This window comes from Podarcis pityusensis, assembly GCF_964106645.2.
Source record: "Podarcis pityusensis genome assembly, chromosome: 3".
In the NCBI taxonomy this organism is placed as follows: domain Eukaryota; kingdom Metazoa; phylum Chordata; class Lepidosauria; order Squamata; family Lacertidae; genus Podarcis; species Podarcis pityusensis.
The window spans coordinates 118,225,662-118,252,092 of record NC_138026.1 but is presented as its reverse complement, the minus strand read 5'-3'; the positions used below and the strand labels follow the sequence as shown (position 1 = coordinate 118,252,092).

The 26,431-nt window shown below is 44.3% G+C and overlaps 1 long non-coding RNA gene across 1 annotated transcript; it reads right to left on the bottom strand.

Moving 5' to 3' along the window:
* Positions 1 to 1,460: 1,460 nt before the first annotated feature.
* On the bottom strand, positions 1,461 to 2,446 carry LOC308474783. The gene is made up of 2 exons (XR_013984958.1): positions 2,374 to 2,446; positions 1,461 to 1,868 (listed from the first exon to the last, which is right to left on the bottom strand). It is a non-coding gene; the product is annotated as an uncharacterized lncRNA (long non-coding RNA).
* Positions 2,447 to 26,431: the final 23,985 nt, after the last annotated feature.

The window sequence follows — 26,431 nt, the reverse complement described above, 5'->3', positions numbered from 1 at the left end:
TCAGGATGAAGGCAAAAACTCCCTGTGTGAAGGAAGTGCACAACTCAGGGAGAAGGTTTCCATTCTAATATTCTCCCGGACCTGATCTCCCTCCCCCCAACACCTTTAAAAAACGTGAGGAAGACTTGAATTGTTCCACATTCTTTTGAGGTACAGTCATACCTCGGGTTACAGCCACTCCAGGTTGCGTTTTTTCGGGTTACGCACCCGCCGAAACCCGGAAGTACCGGAACGGGTTACTTGCGGGTTTTGGCGGTCGTGCATGCGCAGAAGTGCTAAACTGAGCTTTGCGCATGCGCAGAAGTGCCGAATTGTGAATCGGGTTGCGAACGCTGCGGGTTGTGAACGTGCATCCCACACGGATCGCATTTGCAACCCGAGCGTCCACTGTATTCACCCAGAAGAGCTACCCCACTTGATTTTCTGGATCTGTCGCTGGCTTATTCCTGCAGACCTAAGCATGTTTCCTTGGAAGCAAGTCCCACTGATAACGTTCCAAAGATGTACAGTGGTACCTCGGGTTACGGATGCTTCGGGTTACAGACGCTTTGGGATACAAACTCCACTAAGCAGGAAGTGGTTGCTCCAGGTTAAGAACTTTGCCCCAGGATAAGAACAGAAATCGCATGCCAGTGGCGCAGCGGCAGCAGGAGGCCCCATTAGCTAAAGTGGTACCTTAGGTTAAGAACCGTTTCAGGTTAAGAATGGACTTCTGGAACGAATTAAGTTCTTAACTTGAGGTAACACTGTATTTAGATTAGCAGCACAAAGCTCCCCCGCCTTCCAAAGTTAATGAAAACAAAGTTGGGTTTTAAAATTAAATCCTTTTAAGCTTGGAACGCCCATGGGTTTCAACGGGGGCTGCTTATTGTGTCTAAGATGTTCTCTGGTTGACCAACACTGGAAAATCAAGTCCTTTCCATTACAAAACGTCACAAAGGGAAGCACCTTTTGGAATTCAACCTTGTACTCTGATCTGAAAACTCTGGTATCTAGTCAACATCCCTAAAATACAATATCATTTTGACAAAGGAATGATACTGACAAGTGAAGAAATAGCAAGAATATTGACTCTGGAGTATAGGAAAGGCGGGAGAGGGGGGGACACAGGGTTCAGATACTTTTTTTACAACAATAAAGGTCACCACGACGATAAAGGTTATGACATCTGGTGGATATTTCTGTGTTATAGCTTTGAGTTTTATTGCAAAGCAAAAAATATATATTTGTGTATATATATATATTTTATATATATATATACATTATCTACAGGTCACCTCCAACACAACCAAAAGCACAGGAAAGAAAATAAATCATAGTGAGGTAGCTACAAAACACTGGGGTGATGGGAAACTCCTGGAGCAAAAATTGGCTTAACCGGGGTAGGTGAGGGGGAAGAGAGAGATGGAGAGAAGCAGAAAAGAATCAGAGCCTACCTCAGCAGATTTCAAGCTATCCCCTTTCTTTTTCTTTTTGAGATGCTTTCTGCATCAGCGTGTCTGCTGAAGACCACCAGTAACCTCCTGTGCACTTGAGGTATCTTTTTGTTGTGCCTTTATAATTATTTGTGCTCATTGTGGTATTGGGGCAGTTATATGCAGTTCTGCATTCAGTACTCTTTGTGCTGTTTCAGCGATGGACACACTGCTTCACTTCCAGTCTGTGCACGTCCTGTTACTTCCTTCTGAAATCCTGCATCTTTTTCACGTCACAAATTTCTGCTTTATTGTTTCTTAAAAATTTTTTGCTCGCCTTCTGTTGAGCTATGGTGCAAAAGTGCCCCTCCAGATGACAATAATACAGCAACCTTGGGGAAGTGATGTGTGGAAATCCCACGATTAATAACAACAATAATAATACAGTGGTACCTTGGTTGTCTTAAAAGGCAGAGACATCACCTTGCCGACAAAGGCCCCTTATAGTTAAAGCTATGGTTTTCCCAGTAGTGATGAACAGAAGTGAGAGATGGACCATAAAGAAGGCTGATCGCCAAAGAATTGATGCTTTTGAATTCTGGTGCTGGAGGAGACTCTTGAGAGTCCCATGGACTGCAAGAAGATCAAACCTCTCCATTCTGAAGGAAATCAGCCCTGAGTGCTCCCTGGAAGGACAGATCCTGAAGCTGAGGCTCCAATACTCTGGCCACCTCATGAGAAGAGAAGGCTCCCTGGAAAAGACCCTGATGTTGGGAAAGATGGAGGGCACAAGGGGAAGGGGACGACAGAGGACGAGATGGTTGGACAGTGTTCTTGAAGCTACCAGCATGAGTTTGACCCAACTGCGGGAGGCAGTGGAAGACAGAAGTGCCTGGCGTGCTCTGGTCCATGGGGTCACGAAGAGTCGGACACGACTAAACGACTAAACAACAACAACCTTGGTTGTGGAACTTAATCCGTTCTGGGAGTCTGTATAACTCCTGAAACCATTCGAAAACAAAGGCTCAGCTTCTGATTGGCTGCAGGAGCTTCCTGCGTCGGACGTTCGGCTTCCGAAAAACGTTCGCAAACTGGAACACTTACTTCCGGGTTTGCAGTGTCTGGGAGCTGATTTGTTCGGGAGCCAAGCCATCCGAGTACCAAGGTACCACTGCAATAATAATAATAATAATAATAATAATAATAATACTTTTTAGCTCGCCCATCTGACTGGGTTGCCCCAATCCATCACTAATGTGCTATTATTGCATCAATGACACACTGCAGATTATGTCAGTCTGGAATGGCCCATGGCTGACCTGGAAGGCCAGAAAGTCTCTCTTTTCTAGAACGAACTGAGAGTAAGTCCTGAAACACAGTCACCTCTCCTGTTCCAGTCCAGGGATGGAAGGTGAACAGTGCTGGGTCACTGTTTGTTCAGGAGAGCATGTCTCCCACTATTCCCCTCCTCAGTGGGGAACTCCTGATCATCTCCACCCGAGGAACCGCAGAACCCTTTTGAATTTAGTTTGGAAATGGCCAACCAACCCTAAGTGAAATCGGTGAGAAACAGCACCAGAGTGATTTTTCCAAAAAAAGAAAGATCCGCTTAATCAGGGTGTCCAAACGTTTTTCAGATTTGATGAAGTGACGGCCGACCACAGTTGTTGTCCTTTTTTTGGGATTGAAGTTGTTCAGCTTTTCTTTTTTTTTACGATTTTGCCCCAAAGTTATTGAGCTTTTTTTGCATTCCCCCCCCAATGTTGTTGACCTTTTTTTTTTTAGGTTTGAAGTTGCTGACCTTCTTATTTTACCCACAGAAATACACTGACACAGGGGCCAGATTAGATGGCAACTTTCTCTACTGCCCAATACACATTGCTGTACTCCAACAGGCGTTCTAGAGAATGGTGAGCGTCTTGTAACAATCATAAGAGGAAGGATCCAGCTATCTAGTCCAGCAGCCACATTGGCCAACCAGATGCCTTTCTTTATAAACTGAGCAAATCGTAGTGTCCCAAGCCAAAGAAAAAAGGTACGAATTCAGAAATGGAAAAAGAGAAAAGTTGTTTGATTAATTAGAGGGTTAAAAGGTTGAGGCTTCCTTCACTCAAGCTGCAAGGAGCTATTAAAATAAAATGAAGGTTCTGAGTGTTCCTTAAGGCTTCAGTGGAAAAATTGCCAACTGAAGCACAGGAAATTTCAGAGGGATGATCATCCCAAGCCTCCTGCAATGGGGTGGAAAGGGGCGAGGTGGATCGGGAGCGCTGGACGTACAGAGCCCAGCCTCACCAAGGCGAGATGAGTGAGCACAGAGACATCATGCATCGTGGCGTGGCGTGACCCTTAAAGTAACGCTCTGTGAGCAATGCCCTGGCCTTGACAGAGGGAAGTGGCTCGTGATTTGGGATGCCTCATCATTCTGACAGCCCCAGCCGAAGCGACGCAGGGGATCTAACGCGGACGCTCAAGGAAATCAGCATCTTTCGAAGGTTGGAATGCCCAGGGCGCTGAGCATCCTTGAGATGCTTTGCAATGCCTTTGTCAAGTCCCGGGTTCAAAGTCTTCCTTCTCCAGCTTCAAGGCTCTCAAGCAGCATGGGTAGGTGAGAACTCAAGAGAGACCCCAGCCAGGCAGAGATGATAAACCTCAGCTGGGTGGAATAGTGGCCTGACTAGTCCTCCCTAGTGGCCTGCGAATGCTCCAGCTGGAGAACAGCCTTTACCAAAGGTGTCATGGGCTTTGAAGACACTTGAACTCAGGACGGAAGGGAGAAACGTGCTAAGAGGAAGGCATGCTTGGCAAATCCACACTATGATCAGCTCCTGCCCGGAAATCAATGTCCCCACTGTGGAAGGACGTGTGGATCCAGAATTGGCCTCCACAGTCACTTACAGACTCATTGTCAAAACCGTATTTATGGAAGACAATCTTACTCGGCTACGAGGGATCGCCAAAGAAGAAGAAAGAAGTGGCCTGACTCAATATTAGAAGCGTGTTGTGGAGGAGCATGTATTCTGAATGCACAGGTTCCCAGGTCCAGACTAGAAATCTGCCAGTTTCACTTCCTCACCTTTTTAAGTTTGGTTCTCCACATTTTCACATCACTTTTCTAAACTCTTACATTATTATTTTTCTCAGCGATAACTTTATCTTTTTTGTGTCAACTAGCTTTGAGGGTTTTTACCATTAGGTGGTATGTAAATTTTATGAAACAAACAAATAAAATTCGCAGAAACTTTGCACATGCTGGTTTATTTACATGTAGATGCAAATCTGGGGAGGGGGAATACTATAATTTAAACAAAAATAAAAATACATCTTGCCTGGGGGGTAGGGGTGGGCAAGACTGAGGCCAGGTGACCCGTTCACCTGTTCAGTCCAGCTGCGAACTGTTTATAGGCTATTTTGTGGTCCCCTCTGCTCTCCCTTCTGATGGTTGTTTATTTTTAGCCATGCAGTCATACCTTGGTTTTTGAACCGCTTAGTTCACGAACAACTTGGAACTCGAATGTCGCAAACCTGGGAGGAGGTGTTCTGGTTTGCAAATTGTGCCTTGGAAGCCGAACGTCCGACACGGCTTCCGATTGGCTGCAGGATGTTCCTGCAGCCAATCGGAAGCTGCGCCTTGTTTTCTGAACGTTTCGGAAGTCGAAAACCAAGGTAGGACTGTAGTTGTTCAGCACTACATGAAATGCCTGGGAGCGCCCGAGAAATAAGGCACCTCCTTCTGCTCCATTTTTAGCTGTGTATATTTCAGATTCATTCATCTTAGTTGCTGCACTAAAAAGCCAGAAGCCTGAAAAGGGCAGCCACCAATTCCCCCTTGGATGGCAGAGATGTGGCAATGAAGAGTCTGTGATCCACACTGGACCTGCCTGCGGCTGGGTCTGACAGCTGTGTGGAAGCCTGAGAGATCATCAGGGTGGGCATCAACCCTTGGCATCCTCACACAGCTGCAGGGCCCACCAGCACAAAGGCGGGTGGATTTACGGTACTTGAATTCCCTACAATGCTCCAATGGAACATTGCTCTGGGGCATTGTGGGAAATTAAAATGGCAGGCCTCAGTGGGAGTGGCCATTTTAATTCACCACAATGCCCCAGAGTGATGATTTGTTGGGGGCATTGTGGGAAACTGTCTGGTGTGGTGAAATTACTTTTAATAATAATAATAATAATAATAATAATAATAATATAACAATTTATTCAAAAGTTACAATACAGCTTTGTCCACTGCCATAATATCGCAGAATGATCACTCCAATTCTTAATTCCACATCACTGCCATGTTGGACCACTGTCAATGAAACAACTATCTGACTATCTGACTAAACTATCCTTTAGAAGACATCTGAAGGCAGCCCTGTTTAGGGAAGCTTTTAATATTTGACAAATTATTGTATTTTAATATTTTGCTGGAAGCTGCCCAGAGTGGGTGGGGTATAAATATATTATTATTATTATTATTATTATTATTATTATTATTAACTTGCCAAATATCCTCAGTAGGGTTTCTGTTGGTGAAATTGCTTAAGTTATGTAATTAATTATGTAAGTTACATTGCCATTACCCCATTTATTTCAGTGCGAAGGAAGCCCAGCGCACATGCACACTGGCCGAAAGTGACAACAGCACGTTCACTGGAATGATGAAGCAGTGGACATTGGAGATTCCCACTCCCATTTCTGTTCCCGTCTGAATTCTCTGACGACTCTATGAGGTGCATGAAGATGCCTCAAATCTAAAGAACACGGGGGATGACAATCTTTTGAGGCAGACCCACCGCTAGCTATGGAGGGAGCAGTGCCAGATTTACGTATAAGCTAAACAAGCTATAGCTTAGGGCCCCACTCTCTTGGGGCTCCCAAAAAAATTTAAAGGAAAGAAAACACTGGATGCACATTTCCAAAATATAAGATAAAAAACAATTAAAATAAAACCTACATACAGCAAAGGTGTTTTCTTTTTGTGTAGGCTCCTATGATGTAAGTCATGGGCCCCGCCTGCTAGCCTGCTCCCTATAATATCACTGGTTTGCTCTTTTCTATATATAGGGTGCCTACATTCTGAATGGACTGTTTGCATGGCAACATGTAGCACACAGCTGTAGACTGCAGCACACTTGAATGTAGGTCAAGCTGTTGTACCTGTTATCTAATATTAAAATACATATTTTGTTATGTGCAAATGGCTTGAGATACCTATTAGGTCCATGATTCACCATACAGCATATATTCAATACAAAAAACAGTGACAATTTGTTGTTGACAAAGGACAGCTGGACATATAAAGGGCCCCATGACCTTCAGTAGCTGAGGGCCTCATCAAACCTAAATCCGGCCCTGGAGGGGAGAGATATCTGTCACTGGTCTTTTGAGCCGAGAGGGCTCAAAATCGAGATCTATAATCGAGTAGATTTGTGGTGAGGGGGGCCACCAAATTTTGGGCTCACTCAGGACACTATACTACCAAAAATTACCAAAGTCTACCCTTGACCCTCACTAGCCTGAGAACTCCTGCTCAACTTCTGGAGCGCACTGAATGGCTCTGTCCATTGGAGCGGATGGGGAACCTTAAATGCACAGGAGATCCCTGTCTATGCATGGTAGCAGATGAGAGGTTATGTAGAGCCAGAAACTAAATTAAATTTATCTAAATTAATTTATCACGCACAAAGGTAGATACAGCCTGGGTCTGAGGTCCGTGTAACAGAAAACCTTAAACGAAGGCCAGTTAATATATCTAAATGGAGGCATATTGTATATAGACATTGTTTTCAGAAATGTGAACTGTAAAGTGCATCTTAAACGGCGTGAAACATCTTAATATATTTAAGAAAACATACACGTGACACAGGATTTGAAGTAAAGCCAAATTTTGCCCAAGTTTTCACATCCCTAATACCTACAAGTACAAAATGAGATTTGTTTTTTTTTTTGGAGGGAGGGGGGTATAAAAAAAAAATCTAAGCCAGAAGAAGGAAAGAAAGAAAAAGAATGGTACAAAATAATATTTATATATATATATCTCTATATATTTTTAAAAAACCCATTCAACAGAAACTCGAAGAAGACATCAAGTAGAACATATAGAGAAGTACTTAAAATCTCCTTTTTCCTCCCTCCTCTTAAAAATATGCAACAGGAAAAAAAATCCCTTTTGTTTCGTCTCTTTATTTGTTAGCTCTTATAATTTTGAGAAAAGTCACTGTAGTAGTCTCACCTTGAACCAGGGTTTGGAACTTTGTGTGTGTGTGTGTTTTGTTTGTACGAAAAGGAAAACAAACAAACACGTGTGTGTGTGTGTGTGTGTGTGTGTGTGTGTGTGTGCCTCCATATGAAAAAAAATGGATTGAGGTTGGAGAGGGGAGAGAGACAGAGAGAGAGCGAGACGGAAAGATTGCATAGTTGTGAACAGTGGCTTTTCATCAAGGTGAAAAAGTGCAACTTCTGATAAAATAGCATTGGGATCTCCTTGTGTCATTGTTCAATTACACACACACACACACACACACACACACACACACGTCACTCACACAGCTATATATTTGTGCCCTTCATCAACTGCTACACGTCACACATGAAAATATATTTACAGCCACATATCCACAGTCACACAACCACACAAGCTTGGTAGTTAACACATGACATTAATTCCATATCCATTCTTTCTTGTATGTTCCGCCTCGGGGTTTTCTCCCCCATGCAAATCGGTATTCTTTTAAATACTTTTTTTTTTTGCTACTTCCTAAGACCTTAAAAAGAAAAGAAAACCCTCATCTTATGCAATTTAGTTTTCAGAGCAACATAAAAAACCAATAATAATAATAATAAATTTTTATTTATATCCCGCCCTCCCCAGCCGAAGCCGGGCTCAGGGCGGCTAACAACAATAAAATAAGACAACAAGGGGAAAACATATTATAGGGAAGAGTGGAACAGGGGCGAACGAAGGCGTCGTGACACCCGAGGCGCGGCGTAGCTGTGTGGGATGCATGTGCAGCATCGCTACGTACGACGCATGCGCCATACGTAGTGATGCCGCACATGCGCTGTACATAGTGGTTTGGCGGCGCCTCCGCTCCAGCGCCGTACAGACGCGAACGGAGGATCCTCTACATGCGGCTGTAGTGGCGACGGAGGGATCCCACCGCTGTCCATACCGCGCTCAAGCAGCGCCGACGTCAAATTGCTATGTACAGTGCATGTGCGGTGGCATTATGTACAGCACATGTGTGTGACGCCGCACATGTGCTGTACATAGCGGTTTGCTGCCGGCGCCGGGATCCTCTGCGAATGGAGGATCCTCCACATATGGCTGCTCCTGCCACCGCGAGCCACCGCGGAGTACCTTCTTGTCACGCCCCCCATTGTGACACCACTAGTGTGGAGAAAGATAAGCACCAGAAATGGTTGGGTGTCAGCACCAAACTTTGAATTATCCCCTATCAGGAAGAATGGACAAAATTTAATGATTATTTACTTAAATATGTTAAGTTAAATTAATTGGAAACAGCTTGCAGATACTTAATTGGCTTAGGATTTTATATAAGTTAAGTGATGAATTAATATATTTAATTTCAAAATGAAAAGATTTAAGGATGTTAATCTTCAAGTGAAATTTTATAAGAAATGTGATTTGGAAAACCGTTAAAAGGATATACACTGAAATTCAACCGAGGCGAAGCGAGGAAGTCACTTAACAATGTTAATAAGTGTAATTTTTAATAAGGTTATGATTGATGTTTGTTTGCGGTTTTTGTGCTTGTTTGTTTATAATTATGGGAAAATTAATAAATTTTTTTGGGGAAAACCAAAAAACTTTGAATTATCCCCACCCCCTTTGCTCATTCATGGTTTTGTTTCTTTAAAAATAAAAAATGGGGGGAGAGAACACAAAAAACTATTTTTCTCCCCCTTTTCTTTTAAAAGCTACCTTGAGGTAAGAATTCTATGTGAAACAGCCAGGTTTTGTTTTTTTAAGCAATTGAGAAATTAAAGCATAAATATTTATCACCAATAAGTCCTCATAAATATAAAAACTTTTCAGAAACAAACTTTCTCTTCCCCCCAAGTAGCTTGTTAGCTGAGCACTGCTGTTATTTCCTGTCAGAATGGAATAATGAACGTTTCTCATATATATATATATATATTTATATTTATATACCCCTCTATCCTTTGCCCAATTGAAAGGCAGTTCTTTAAAAATATATATCTATTTCAGAATCTTCTTGTGCTTTGCTCTCCGCCTCAAGTTCTGTTAATATAAGTCCAACCGTTTATATTTAAGAGCATGAGGAGGGAACCATCCTTTCTGGTTACATAAGTTGCAGGAGCTGTGCATTTTTTAAAAATACTTTTTAAAAGCTCGTCACAAGAAATAAAATAAAATAAAAAAATGTTTGTTTTCGAACCAACACAGGGTTTTAGCAACCAACAGAAAAGGATGAACACCGAGAATTCTGCGTAACTCATGTACACGAGCGCACACACAAACACACTCATCGGCCCCACAAACCAAAGCCTATAAAATGAAATTGGATTCTAGCACCTTTTGTACATAATAATTACCGGCGTTCCTACTTTTCGTATAAAATGACATTATTCAGGGCCATTCTCTCCCCCCCGCCTCCTGCCGCCACCCCACCCGGCCTCAAATTTGCCAGAAATTTTAGCACAGGGTACAGCAACTCTTTAAACTGGTCTTAACCAACCTGGTGCCCTTCAGGGGCATCAAACCACAACTGCCACCTCCAGGATGGCACCAGTTGGGCAAAGGTGGGGCAATCACTTGGGGCAACATGGGGGCACAGAGACAAATTAAAAAGGGCTGCGGGGAGGTTATAGCTGATCGAAGAATACTGCCCTCGCTATTCCAATCAGGACTTTCCCCCACTTTTCAGCCGGAACTCACCAGGACTCAGTTCCATAGCTGTCAACTTTTCCCTTTTCTTGTGAGGAATCCTATTCAGAATAAGGGAATTTCCCTTTAAAAAAGGGAACAGTTGACAGCTATGCTCAGTTCTGGCACCTCTCAGGTGGGTGCCATTGCCATTATAAGAGAAGAAAGAGAGGCGTTCGTGGTGAGTTCTGGCACCTCTTTTTCTAGAAAAATACTATTGTGATAATAGTATTATTATAAGACGGGCTGGACTCTCCCTCTGAGGAGGACCAACCCAGAGCTGCCTTTCTTTACTACAGAAAGACAACATGGGAATCACATGTCAGAGAGCTATGGCTGCCATGTTGGGTTCAAGACAGGTGTCGGATGAACTAGTTCCACAGAGCAGACGAAAGCAGGGAGCCAACAAGACCCAAACGTTCTCTCCAAACACTCCCGTATGATGAAATATATTACATTATTTGGGTCACTAAGAGTTCATAATCCATAGAAAGGGCCAGGATCTTTGGGGGTGGGGTGTCAAATGCCAGATCATCCCCCTTGGCCGACGAAGCAGCCCTGAGGCAAGTCGCAGTCGCCTGCCACGGTCCTCGTAGCAATCCACCTCAACGAGTTCAATCATGTGAAGGACTCTAATGCACTTTTGGAATAGAAAAGTGCATTTATTATTATTATTATTATTATTATTATTATTATCATAGCATAGATCCAACTAGCCCCCGCTGAGCTCACTTTAAAATAAGTGAAACTTATGTAACAGCACCATTTGGGGGGGGGGGCTCTGTCTTTTGTCAGCCTTTTCAGAACATGGCAAGAGAAAGCACCCCCAATTCGCCTAGACCAGAGGTTCCCAAACTTTTTTTGGCCAAGCTCCACCTAAACATCTCTAAAATCCTGATGACCCCCCCCCCCCCGGTGACATATAATTCTTATTATTCAAAAAAGTGAACTCCTGTTCACATGGAGGAAGCCTAAAAGGCCGTTAACTGTTAATAACTCAATTCTCGAATCGCCCCCCTTAAAAATCAAATTGCGCCCCATGTTGGGAACCACAGACCTAAACTGTCATGGCTTCTCCTCGCTGCAGTTCACAGGAGCAGACTGAAGAAGTGAGGGTCTTCATTTCCCCCTCACCAGAATTAGCTTCTGGCACCTCTTGAAAAGAAGCCATTCACTTATCTATTTCTAGTATTTCATACCTGCCGTTCCCCCCAAAGGTCCCGGGGAGAGTTACATAAGCTAAAAACACAATGGCAGAATAACACATTCTCAGAATAATGCATAAAGCAAAAGTGATAAGAAGCACAGAAGAGATACGATGAATAATTCCATTTACAGGGAGGATGGCCAAAAGACACATTTCACTTCCAAAGGCCAGAGTAAACTGTCTTAAGTAGCCAATGGAAGATTTAAATTGTCGGCGTGAGATGGATGTGGCCGTTCCAGTTTTTGGGACTGCAGTGGAGAAGATCCTGTCTCCACCATGACAATTAAGACTCACACTGGGGACTTATCTTACTAAAAATAAAATGTTGGCGTCAGTATGTAAATAAAGAGGCCTCTCTGAAACTTCTCCATTTTCTCAAAGATGTATCTCCAATGTCCTCCCTCTTCATTGCCACCCTGGGCCTCTTTGGGAGGAAAGGTGGAATATAAGTTTAATAAATAAAATAATCTGGCCATTGTAGTTTTGCATCAGTTCACGCCTCCTGCTTTCCAAGGAGGCATCTTGCCAGGCTTTGGAAAAAGGAGAGTGTTCTGTTTGGCAAGAATGGCAACTGACATCTCCTTCAAAGTTGTGTTTGAGTTTATTGTGTGCAGAGATAGACGCACACCTACTTTCTAATTGGATGTACTTATAGCTATATCTATCTATCTATGTTTATGCACGGAAGTCTTATATTGCACTGGCATATGATAAAAGAGAGGAAATACTGGCATTCTCTGTGGCCACAGCAAGCATTTGCCTTGGGTTATGTGAAATAGGGAGCACCACTGGAAAAGGCACCATGGGATTTGGAGAAGCGAAGTTTCGTTGGCATCTTCCCTCTCATCCTGCCCTCACAGGCTGGAAGAAATGGACCAAAGGCGTTGAAGACTCCATGGGGATGTCTTGGAGGCAGTTCAAATTCTGGTCATATCAAGGCCGGCATCAAGCAGGCTCTTCAGTCATATCTATATCACAAATATTGGTGTCATTCCTGCTATGGTTTCCTCCACAGGATTCTGGGAACTGGAGTTTGGTTGAGGGCGAAGAGAATTCTGTGCTAGACTTCCCATGTCCTCCTCAAAGAACCACAGTTCCCAGGCTTCCCTGTGCTTCAGATGTTACAGTGAACGTCCAAAATTCATGGAAGGTTGACATCTTCATGTGAATGTTGGAAGTTCCAGGTGAATTCTCTGAATGCCAGAATATATCCATGTTCTGCTTTCTAGACATATACAAGTGAATTTGGGTCACTAATTGTGTATCCTTGAGCTTCTGGACATTCCCAAAACAATTATGGGATTGTCAGCCATCTTCAAATTTTGGACATTCAGTATGACATAGATAAGCCGTTCAACTTTGGTGGCAGTTCATTGAGGCTGACCCCCAGAGAGTAGAATTTGGCACTACCAGGAAAAGAAATCTTAGCACTGTTGTAGAAAATGGGGGAAGCACAACGTTCACTGGGGATGGGGAGAAAAAGCAGCATGCATTGCAGTGGTCATGCAATGACTTAAAAATAATAATATTATTATTTAAAAGAAGGAAATATCATCTAAGGGGATAATCCACTTTGTTCTTCTGTGTTTGCTCATAAATATGGAATAATTGACTGAGCAACCTCCAAATTGTTATGGAATAATTGCCTGAGGGTGCTTTATCTGAGCTCCTACTAGGGTGTTAAGGCAAAGATCTGTGGATTGTACCCAGCTCAGTTCTGCTCAGAGGAAACCCATTGAAATCAATGAACGTATCTATTAATTTCAATGGGTCTGCTCTGAATATGACTGATGTTGGATACAGCCCTGTGTCTCCACTTTGAAGTCTGGTCTGCCCTTCCATATCTGACAGCTCCTCTAAGGTCATTCCCACTGAATGTCAGCTTTGCTCTGCCATATAACCCATGGGACACCTTCCCTGTTGTCCCCATCCCTGCCCTCAGTTTCGTCCAAGTTGCCCTTCTCTTGGCTGCCGGGACACCATAGCGGGATACCCGGAAGATGGACCGGCTATGGCTTCTCAGCATGCGCAACCTAAACCACAGCTCTGATCACATGACTGAATATTGGAATACTGAACACATGGAGAGGAAGACATCAGAGTGGTGGCCTTTGATTGCTCCCACCCAGACCTACGTCCCTCTGTGAAGAGGCAATGCCTGCATCTATTTGTCTGTCTGTCTATAGACTGTATTGAGTCTGTACAGAAGATGTATACTATGGAAGCTGGGGTTGGGGGCAGAGCATGCCATTTCAACCCAACCCAACCCCCTGTCACCTAAGTTCTATACCTATTATCTGGTCTTGCAAGCACAGCTACCATTTCAACATTATGCGCAACTACTGTATTTTCTGGTGTATAAGACTACTTTTTAACCCAGGAAAATCTTCTCAAAAGTCGGGGGTCATCTTATACGTTGGCTACAGCAGCAGCTCCTGCAGCAACTCCCTACCAATGGACAAAACAACAGCAAATTAAATCAGAGGACACCAAGCTCTCTAGATGAAGCAGAAATATGCTTGAAAATTGGCCCCAGAAGCCCCCCCCCCAATCACCAGCAACAGAATGACCCTAACCGCTCCCGGTAGTAGACCACGTGGCCTCACATTGCCCCAGCAACTAGACACGGAGCGGATTTCCAAGCCGGACTGGAGACTGGTTTTTTTAATTTTTATTTGGTGTGCGTTGGAAGAGGGGTAGCCTTATACGGCGAGTATATCCCAAACTTTGTATTTTAACTGGAAAAGTTGGGGGTCGTCTTATACAACCAGTCGTCTTATACGCCGGAAAATATGGTACTCTCAACTTAAATGAAAAGGGCTAAAACCAACAGAGGAATATTGTTCTAATTTTACCTTACCATACCCTCAGTCATTTTCTATCAGACACCAGATCCAGCTGTCTCTTCGTCTCCTATATTTCAAGTCAGGGCAACAAAGGTTCAGCAAGTCCAGGCAGTAATGAGGTCTGGAACCTTGTCACCCTCTATATAGACCGGTAGTCCGTAAAACATGGAATGGCATTCTGGGTTTGGATCACAGGTCACAGAGGTACCTATTAATGTAGGGCTGGCCCACCCATGAGGCGACTGCCTCAGGCGGCAGGATCTGAAGATCCAGCCTCCAAGGAATGCATGGCCCACTGCTGACGCTGGCACTTGGTAATAGTAAGGGCTGTGGCATGCTCCTTGGAGGCCGGATCTGCTACCTGCTCAGCAGTTTCCACACACTGCCTCTACAGTGATCTCTTGGTGAATAGGATGTGCTGCTGGTGTCCTCCCACCCTGGGAAGAAAATGGGAGGGCTGCCCTTTGGGGGTCTCCTGGGCTCTGTACTTGCCTGGCGTGATCCAAAGCGAGCCCCTTCCCCCCATGACAGCCTTTGATTCCCACTTCAACCCTGTCGGGGAATCTTGATTTAATTCCCCGCCTCGTTCCTGATGTTGACCTTCACTGGGCAGGAGGGCACCACTATGTGGTTTGCCTCAGGTGTCAAAACGTTCTGGGTCGGCCCCGTATTCATGTCTATCATTCAGGAACTTTGCAGAGATCATGCAACTAAAACGAACCAACTGAACAGGTCCTTCAGAAAACAACGACTTTCACATTTATATATTGCAACACTAAATCTCTTCTAAATCGTTAGTATGTGCTTCCGCTGGAACCAAGACTAAGCTTTTGCAACCAAACTCATGTCCTAGAGTGGGGGACGAGGAAGCCAAGTTAAGGCCTGCAATCCTGTGCACGGTTACTTGGGAGTAAGCCCTGCTGAACTCAGTGGGACTTATTTATCAATACATCTGCACAGGAGGAGAAGCATGTCAGCCAGGCTAAGATCACGAGAAACACACTCAACGCCGTGCTATGGAAACGAGGGAGTCCAACACGCCACAACATATGCACCATAGTTATTTATGCAAAAAAGTGTATAAATAGCTGCTTTCTTCTGTGCAAGGCAACTGCACTGCAATTTAAAAGTAAAAAATAAAATAAAATAAGAAAGTTACAGGCACCATTTTGGCCAAATATATATATATAGCACCAATTGTTTGTTGGCATTGGTGTTGTTTTTTGCCCAGTCCATCCAAACAACTTAAGACCTTTGAAATTTTGGCTCAGATTAAAGACACATTCCTTTCCAAACTCAGCTTCCTTCTTCTCTCAAGCAAGTCACTAGCAGAACTGTCCTGAAATCAGCATACAGCATGCTGGTTGGCTGGAGACTGGAATGTTCTCTTGGCTACCTCAAAAACCATATGGAATTTGTTTCTGGCAAAATCTCCACCTAGCACCAAAAATTTATCCATGAAAGAGAGAGGCTTTTTTGTTTTTCAAATGTGAAAACAGACCCAATGAGGTCTATGTTAGAGTGGCCAAGTTGGGCGTTTACATTGCTATATAATCAGAAGTGGTGTTGACTTTGCGTCAATCAAAGTCAATACGGTTACTAATCTGTTGAGATTTAAACAGCGATCTTTTCATTGGCTTCAAAGAGTTTTGGAGCAATCTTTCGTTTCCACCCAGGATTTCATGTTTCCTAACCCAGTGCAGTAAAATATAATGGGAGAATGGGAATGATTTAATTGGGAGAAAAGCTGGAAAGATGATGACACCCCAATCCGCCATAGTGTCTCTCAATCAATGTTAGCAAAGACTGCTTATTCCCAAGGGCTTCTTCACACATGATGAATTTTCTACATGGGTACCACTTCTGTGTTGAAAATTGTATGTATCCTACGTGTAGATGACTACATATGTTTCTAACACCTACTAAAACCTTCACACACACCCCCCAAGCCTAACCAGGCATGTAATCTTATTTTGTCTACTTGTTTCTAAATTTTATTTTGTGGCTTTCTATATAAATTATATAAATAATATTATGTAAACTGCTTACAGTTTTTATTTATGAAGTAGCCTATACATTTTGTTAAATAAATAAAAATAAATGATGACATCTGCATGTGGAACACTTTCTTCCTAATGAGCCTGCCCACCCCACATACCTGAGTTCTTCTGATGAAGCCCTGCTCCAAATTCTATACTATAAGGCTATGTAAGCCTCCATTAGCAGCAGAGTCTCCTTGGTGGTGGCCTCAATGTTATGGAACTCTCTACCCATTTGGCCTCCTGCTTGCTAACTTTTTGGAAACTTTTCTGCTTTGGTTGCCCTTTGAAAAGAAACCTGCTCCTCACTTTTATAGCCCTCATTCAGCTCTTTCTCATATATATATATATACACACACACACACACACACGTACGTAATACAGGTATTGCGGGAATACTCCACCAACTGAGGCTTCACACACACACATTGTGCATGATTGTGTGCATGCAGTTTCCCCTGCAGAGGTGATATCCGTGTAGGAAATTTGCCATGTGGGTATGTAAACATGACTGAAATGACTCTTTGTTTTCCTACTGCCTTTGCATTACACCAATGGCGGTCCGTTGGGTACCAGTATGAAACAACTTCACAGTTTCTGCCTACATTGTTCTGTTATGAATGCCGAGACTGAGGGCTGAATGTGGCCCTCCAAACTCTTCTATCAGGCCCTTGGGGCTTTCCCTGCCCCCTCCCCACAGCCCTCAGTAGACATGATCTGTGAATCCTCACCATCTCCATAATATTTGTTAACACCAAGCTTCACCATGGTCTCCTCTGTGTTTAACACTTCAGTCTCAAAACGTTCATGTCCAGCATTTCCCAAACTTGGGTCTCCAGCTGTTTTTGGACTACAACTCCCATCATCCCTAGCTAGCAGGACCAGTGGCTTGGGGTGATGGTAACTGTAGTCCAAAAACAGCTGGAGACCTGAGTTTGGGAAATACTGATGTAGATAAAGAAAGATCCACCATGAAGTCTAACTCAGGCATAGGCAAACTCGGCCCTCCAGATGTTTTGGGGCTAGAACTCCCATCATCCCTAGCTAACAGGACCAGTGGTCAGGATGATGGGAGTTGTAGTCCCAAAACATCTGGAGGCCTGAGTTTGCCTATGCCTGGTCTAGCTGCTGAACTCTCAACATAGATCCAGTGTTCATTTCAATGGAGCTCACCATGGAAGAACTTTGTGGTGGGTTATGCCTTGAATATAGAAAGCAATCCCTGCCAGGGCTGGTTCCAGCCTTGCAGGGACTGTTGGCACTATTGAAACCTCCTATCCACAGGATAACCTAGAGATGTTAGCAAGGGAAAAAATATAAAAGGACCCAGGGCAGGTATCAGTAGTGGCCCTGCTGGCATGATGGAAGCCTGGCAGATGCCCTAGAATGTGAAACATTGACACCAGACCAGTCTCTACTTTCCTTCCTTTCACGTTTAACATCCCCCCTCCTCCCAGTTGTTTAGAAGACGGAGGAACGGCAAAGGTTGATGGAAACATAATAGAACCCTAAGACAGTTTTTCTGTGATTGCTATTTCTATTGCACACCCCGTCTTCAGCTGCAGTATGGGGACAGTGGTGTTTCAGTGGTCCCAAGGGAAAAATAAAAGCGGAAAATACTGAAGAGGTTTTTTTGATGTTTCCACCACAGGCTGAAGAGGCAAGCCTACTTTTCCGTTTACCTTTTTTTCTCCCAAAGAGGGGCTTGCCTCTTCAGCAATGCAAGGAGCCACCATGGAATCTTGGGCTGTGTGCATGGTTGTCCGCTGCCCATGCACATGACTTCACTGTGCCAATGCTGAAGGTTAATTCTGAAGCCTTCTAACCATCCTCCCACGTGGGAGCCATAAGTTAAGAAGATGTGCTGGTGAAAAGCAAGCAAACCAGTGCCCACATCCATGCTACATGCTTTAAGGACAACTGTCCCTCAGATCCCCAGTGTGGAGCTGGCCACAGGTATTTTGGAACATGATCACATCTGAAATTCTCTTTTTCTCACTTGTCAACTGTGCCATTACCTTTCCCCCTCATTTGGAACCCCCACACCCCACTCCCTCTCTTCTCTAGGTCACAACACCCGTAGCATACTGAGAGCCAGTATGGTGTAGTGGTTAAGAGCGGTAGTCACGTAATCTGGGGAACCGGGTTCGCGTCTCCGCTTCTCCACATGCAGCTGCTGGGTGACCTTGGGCCAGTCACACTTCTTTGAAGTCTCGCAGCCCCACTCACCTCACAGAGTGTTTGTTGTGGGGGAGGAAGGGAAAGGAGAATGTTAGCTGCTTTGAGATTCCTTAAAGGGAGTGAAAGGCGGGATATCAAATCCAAACTCTTCTTCTTCTTCTAGCATCCATAAGAAGCATCCAGACTGGGTCAGAGGAACAGAACCATCCTCTGTTTAGAAAAGATCAAGAATATGGGTTTTAGCCTAGCAATCTCCCTGACATGCTAGCGTTCTATGGGCAAGGAACCACTGAATCATGTTAGTCCATCTGCAGTCCAAAGTGGTGCAGTCCTTGCAGATGACTCCTCTGAAAAGGATGTTTGCAAGTAGACTTGAGAAGCAGGTAGCATTTACCATCTATCTGCAAAAGCTCGCCATTTTAGCGCCTCATGCACTGCACCTCAAAACAGCCCAGCCGAGGCCACGCCTTTTAAAGGCACAGGTGTTTAATAAGAGCAGTGCGACAGAGAAGGACTAGCATGGGGGGGAAAGGACGGGTGTCCCACCAGGCTCTTGTCGCTCTTGGGGGCCCAGTGTTTTGAGCTGTGTCTGCACTGGCACGAACAGGCAAGCTAGCTGCACATAAAATATGCGTACCACGCCATGGGCTGGTGATGCGTTGAGATGTACAGCACTGCAGACGGATGCAGTTCTTGCAGTCGTTGAAGCATTAGTGCCTGCGTGCCGTCAGCTGTGCTGAGAAAAGCATGATTTTCTCTACCACTTTGTTGCTCTTTCAACAGAGACCAGCAGGGTCCATTCTACGCTGTCAGGCACCAGTGTAGACACAGCTTTGTGTGGCACGGAAACAGATTCCTCACAATTTGTAATTTTGGCATCATACGCAAGCCTTGACAAGATCCTAATGCAACAGGGAAATCAGAAAGTAGGGAAGGGTGGTCAGTCATATGGTATTCACAAACTAAAATGTTTCGGCCATTCTCTGTTTCCAGAGAAAGTTATTTTTCTGGCACCAATTTTTTCCCTGGGGGAGCGGGACGGGTGGTTGCCACAAGGGGATCATGATGATAAACTCAAGCAAAAACCTAGCATCAAAGAAGGTTTCCCTAGACAACCTCATTTGGACCACGGTAACAATGCCACCAAATTTCTGCTTAAACAAAGACAGAGGTTATCATCACCACTCCTCCCCCATCAAAAAAAGAAAAAAGGATGAGAATTTTGTTAGTTTTTGGTAAGCCTTGTTTGGGTGACCCAGGAATAAGACCATTGCCTGCATTTCAGTTAATGACGCCTCTATGTTTCAATAGGAAGACCGGATGGCAACGAGAGTTGACCTGTTGCTGGAACAATCCCTGTTCTCTCCACCATACCTCATTCACTTGGTGGCAAAGGCCCAGATCCAATGATCCACTTTGGGCATGCCTGGTGGGCACTCTGACTTTTCTTTTTTTTTGAAGAGCAAATCCCTTTGAACGTTAAATCCATGCTATGTTGTAGGTTGCTTCCCCCAGTTTCGAATGCAATTTGCCATGCAACGTTTTTTTCTGGGGGGGGGGGACCCATGCCTAAAGCCCACTGAGTTCACAGAACTAGTCCCATGGTTTGTTGCATCATAGCCAATGTCTTGGGAGGAATTAGATAGGAAACGTTGAACAAGATTTTATGTTGCTTTCACTCGTTCGTTGCCATTGCCACCGCTCTTTCGCGTAAGGTAATGCAATTGAAAGATTAACAAGAACAAGTAACATTTTTATATATAAAAAAATTATAGCTCCCGTATAATGAATTCAACAAAGGTTCATATGCTAGGCAATGAGGAATCACAAAGGCAATCAAATAAACCTATCTGAGTCAAGCAAAGAGGGGTTTCTCCATTGCCTGCAGCTATAGGCTGGTTTCCCCCCATATTGAATCAAGGCTAGTCCCCAAAGTATGAGCAAGCATTTCACTGTGTTTCAACAGGAAGATGGCGAGCCTAAGACTAACACAACTGCCGTGGAGTATTGGCTAGGAAGCTGGTCAGGTCAGGAAGAGAATCACTTATTAAACATTTAGAAAATGGCATGCGTCGTACACTGAAAGGCATTAACAGGGGGAAGGTGGAAGCAGGAGGTTCGATATGGGATCTGTTCGCCTACACATCTCCACCGTGACGAGTGCACCATCAAGCGACGGTACCTGTGAACGTGCTGTCCCAGATCATACACAGTAGTCAGAACGTTTGTATCATGCCAGACCCAAAGCTTTTCAACAGAGGCCTCTTCACACATTCAAGCTGGGACTCATCAGGTAAACAAGTGATCACATGCAGGCGTGAACCAGCCTCATGAAAACCTTTTGCCTTGACTTTACGCAAAGGGAAATACCGTTTTGCAGAAACGTACATGGGGTAGGTGGGACCCTCCGATGCTAGCGGAGACCTTGTTGTTGTTCTTTCCAGTTCCTGGTTCACAAAGCACTCCTGCGGCATGCGGTAGTATAAAATTAACAACAAACGACAAAGGCAAAGAACGTCTCAATACTGTTTAGCACCTTTCACCCACGTGCTTGGCAGGTGGTCAACTGGGCCTCACAACACCCCTGTGAGGTAGGTCAAGGTGATAACACATCATTTACAGATAGGTATATTGAAGACACAGAAAGGTTAGAGGGCAGACGCCACATCGTGCAAAGACCTCCAGAGCATAGTTGGGGACAGAGAACTTGCCATTTCCCATTCGTTAAATGTCAGAGTGGTTTCCCTCACAACCTCAACATTGTCTTATCATGGAAGCAAACACAGCCTCAAATCCTATATATATATATATCATTCCCCGTGATACAGGCTGTGGAGCCCTCAGAAGGTCCGTGTGTGTTCCAAAAGGATCCAACCATACAATTAAAAAAATTCACACGTTCAGCTTCAGTTAGGGAGAAGCCTTTAATAATTGTTTAGATGAGGGAATTTCTGCAAGGGCAGCTACACGTTAAAGGTGCAGGAGCCATTTCAAATTTCCCACCTGCCCATTGTAGTTCCAGGTCACCCAATTTAATTAAGTGCAGAGCCCATTAAGTGATGCACAATGCCGAATGAACCAGCCCACAGTTCAAAGAGGATCCAGTGGGAAAACACACAGTGGTCATTCCCTTCTTGGAGAGCTCTTGTTGGATTCCACAGACTGTCCTTGTGCAAAGTACCTTGATACTGGATTAGCATTTAGCAATGACTCTGCAGGAAAGTCTCTCCCCCCCCCCCATTCTGTGCTAAGATACCAGCAAAGGGAAGAGAAAGAATACCGAAAGTGTCTGTGACAGAATGGACCAATGAAACATTTGCCCATGTTTCTTTGGGGTTAGCCTTGACATGCTCTCACCATCAGCTGAGGTTCTCTGCACCAGAATATACCTGAGACGTGAAGAGGAACGCTGACCCCTGTCAACCCCCCCAACCCCCCCTACCCCCCCCAAATAGAACAGTCATAGGCCATTCTTTCAAGGAGTCCTGGAGCAACAGGCAACTGTGGAAGCACCATCACACAGCCTTCGGGAACAGAAGCGCTTTCCCTGTGTGAAACGGAAGTATTCCAAATAGGCCACCCGCGGTTCAATTTTGCGAAATTTGGGGGGGTTGTTGCCCGGGGGTGGGGGGTGGGGGGAGGAACCACCAGCAATTTCCCACTGACCCGCTGATAGGGCCTCCTGACCAAAAAAATAAATAAAAACATAAACCGGAAAACAGAATCTTCTGCCCAAAAGTGGCACGGCAGAATAGGCACGAGAAAGTTTTTGCAGTAGAATAAGTTGCAAGCCAGGCCAAACCACTGACTCCAAAGCGAGTGTGTTGTGCCAGGAGTACTAAGAGTCGCACGTGTGCTTTGGCAGTTTGCAGTATTAAGACTTCCTCCCTGCTACCCCAGTGCACCTCTGGGCTTCTGCTGAAATGTGCCAGGGCAGGGGCGGGCGGGAACGTTAGCTTAGCACCAGACTTTCAAGCCTATCAAGCATGCCAGGGGGGAATGTTGACTTAGCACCAAACTTTCAGGCATGCAGTGGGGTGGGTGGGTGTCGACTTGGCATGGGGTGGAGAACCTCAGGTTTCACGGTCAAATGTGGCCCTCTAGCCCTCTCTGCCTGGCCCCTGGGACTCTTCCCATGTTGACATACCCCTTCTTGGTCCATACCCCCCTACCCCTAGGCAACACCCAGCTTCAACCACCCAGATCAAGTGCACATTTTCCCTGGGAGAGAATGTGTCCTTGAACTGTGATAATTCTTCTTCGTTTGCCTGGGTAGAGGACCAGGAGATGAGCTTGGAGTGTATCTCTATTCAGAAACCCTTGGCTTTCACCGTTCAAAGGGAAGAGTTGCACATCTATTGCACCACCCGCTTCTCTTTATCTTTCCACTGTTCCTCAAAGACCTCCAGGCAGCACTCCCAGCTCTCCCTCACAATACTCCTATAAATAAAGCTGAGAAGTAGTGGCTGAGTTTTTGAAATTCTACCCCCAATATGCAGACCAGCTCTGCTTATGCTCAGACTTTGGTATGTTTCCAGAAGGAAGAAACCCCCATAACTGGAACCGGCTCTTGTGTTATTTATTTCTTAAATTTCTATTCCAAATTTCCTGCATGGAGCTCCGGGCAGTATGCATAGGTGCTGTGCAAGAGCCCTCTCTCTCTCTCTCTTTCCTTCCATTTCAGCCTCACAACAATCCTGGGAGGTAGGTTAGGTTAAGAGACGGTGACTGTCTCAAGGTCACATGCTAAGCTCAATAGGGAAGCAGGGATTCATAACCAGGCGTGGATCTACACACAGGGGGGGAAAGCCGCTATGAATAACTCAGAAATTCAATCGTTATAACAAAAGGAAAAAAATGCTATGGAAAACCATTTAGAATTTTTTTCTTTGCTCTCCAGCACCATCTGGTGTTGCATGTTTATAATGCATTCAAAACACTGTTTTTTGACTAATGTGGCAGAGTCCCAGGTCTCTCAGGTCTGGCTCTGACACTCTAAGCCCTGCTTCATCCCAGAAGAAGTCAAAGGGATGTTTCCGGACAATTTTAAGGATGGACTGTGCATGATATTTGCTGCCCAGGTGCTACTGGAAACAGCGAATGAACGCCACCTTGGCTCCTGTTTCGAGAACGCCTTACCGCATGCCATCATCTAATGTTGGCAAGCTGGTGAAAACATGAGGACTTGCAATTTGATGGGAGCAATGAGTGTGGCTGAACCGGTTTGAATCCATACGAATGTAATGTGGCCTTCAGCCCAAACGTGACTTTTATTTACATGAAAATGCCAGGTGCTCTGGGGCACTAAGGGAATAGGGTGTCCCTGTTTTCATCAGAGAAATGTTGGAGGGCATGATTTCAAAGGGTAACTTGAAGGGTGTGTGTGGGACCAGAACGACCTTCCTACCTACGAATCGACCCAACAAAGACTATTTATCCAAATATGCTAAGATAAAATAAATAGAAATACTTGCAAAATAACAGATAGGCTAAGGATTTAAATATGTGAAATTATAAAACAGCATGTTTAAGTGAAGATGAAAAGAGATAAAGATGTTAAGAGGATTAAGTAAATTGTATGAGATATTAACTTGGAAAACCGTTACAATGATATATAATGAAATTCAGTCAAGGGAATTTGAGGAAGTCATTTAAGAATGGTATGAAGATTGGACCAAGTTCAGTTATGATTTATGTTTGTTTGTTTGTTTGTTTGTTTAAAAATTTGGAAAATTAATAAAATTTTTGAAAAAACTTGTCTTCTGGGGCCCCTTGCGCCATTTGAAATAGAGTGGGCAGGTACTCCAGACAGGTCCTTTTCGGGTGTGGCACCCAAGATTTGGAACAGCTTCCCAAGGGAGGTCCGCTTGGGCCCATTCCTGATTTAAGATAGGCAACAAAGACACCACTTGAATATTGAATAGAAAGGAGGGGTCACCACCACCATCATCACCAGAGCCTTGAGTTTGCCAATTTCCATCCCTTCTTGCCTGGAACATTTGGGCCGCAATCCTATATACCCTTACTTGGGAATAAGACCCATTGAATGCAATGGGGCTTACTTTTGAGTAGACCCAGTTAGGGTGGTTGCTCTAAGCAAGCCTGGCGTCTCCCACAGAAACACCCCTACAATGAGACCTGCTCCTTTTGCATTTAAATTGTTTCGATGTTTGCATTTAAACTTTTCGATGAAGAAGGTACAGGATACCAGCTATTTAGGAAGCATATATTTTATAAAGCTTCTACAGAGGAACCGCCTGAATAAACCCATGGGGCTCGCTGAATAGAATTTGACAGTAGAATTTGGGACTGCTGGATATAAGGCCAACAAGAGGGAAGGGTGAGCTCTGACAGAAAATTTTGGGGGGAAAGAAAAAATGTGACGGGGGAAAAATCTGAGGGGAAAGAAACATGATGGCTTTAGGTTCAAAAAGTGTGACCCCCAGCACCTCAAAACCGAAATTTTCACCTCAAAATCTAAACACGGATGTTTGTTAAGGGGACATCAGTGACTGACCAGCCACAGTCAAAATATCAAATTACTCCTGTAAGCAAGTTGTGAAATAAGCTGAAATATATTGTACCTGAAAAAAATAATATTGTACGTTTAGAGCCCTCACCAGATCCTGGTTTTTTTCTGAGGAGAACATTCGGTGGCATTTCTGAGGGAAACTCCACCCCCCCCCCCAATTGCTGGGCAATCTGAGAAGGAAATAGTTTTTATGATGGCGATTTTGGGAGTACTTCGTATTTTTGAAATAGTGTTTTCTGTGCCTTGTTAGCTTCCTGGAGAACAGGCAGGATGGAAGTTTGAATATAAATATATAAGTATATTTGTGGTGTGAGGAAGAAGTTTGAGTTGAGGGAAAGTCAAAGAGGGGAGAACTAAGACGAAGGCAAAAACGAAGGAAAGCTGACTGGCTTCTTCTGCCCTATGTTGTTGTTTTTAAATTGTAAATTGTATTTTTTAAAAATTGTAAATCGTGGCTGGGGAAACCCAACCAGATGGGTGGGGTATAAATACTAAAATTACCATTATTACTACCATTATTTAAATGGTTTTATTCTTTCATTTTGTTGCCTACCCCGGGATGTTATGGAGTGTGTTTGTGTAAGAAATCCAAATAACAACAACAGCAACCCTGGTTGAAAACCTCCACACAGCAAAGTGAATGGAAACGATTTGGGAAGCCTCGCAACGGTTCCTCGAAGCCTTCATTTTAAACGGGAACCCTTAATGGCTTAAAATATGGACTCCAAACCAGTCTCCCCCAACTTTCTTTCCTTTGAAACATTCTGGACAACAAGTTCCCTCAACCCCAGCCGGCTGCCTTGTATCCATCTTGCTAACTTTTGGTTCTCCAGTCACACTAATTTCCCTGACATGCTAGATTTCATGATGCGGGGCTTCTCAATCAGGGCTATTTTCTCCCCACACACTCCATGTGGTTTTCAAACCAGTGTTGAAAGAAGAATCCAGTTAGTGTCTAGGCTGAATTCAAAGCGCTGGTGTCGACGCTCACATGCAAAACTGGGGTAATTTAAACAGCACCTTCCGCATGAGCCTTCTGGCATTTTATATTTTTTCTAACAGGGTCCTGTGCCTGATGCCTCCCTTACCAGAAGCCGGGCTGATGCTCCCCACAAATACAGCCCTTTCTTCTGCGGGAATTCTCCCTTCTAACCCATTTTGAAAACAAAGAAGCATTCACCTTGCAAGTAGAAGACAAGCATATCAGGGAGAAAGATTCCGGTCCAACCTCTTCACTGCTAGTATTCTACTTATGGGACGCTTTTCCCATTGCAGAACATTCAAGAGAAAGAGAGAGATACAATCAA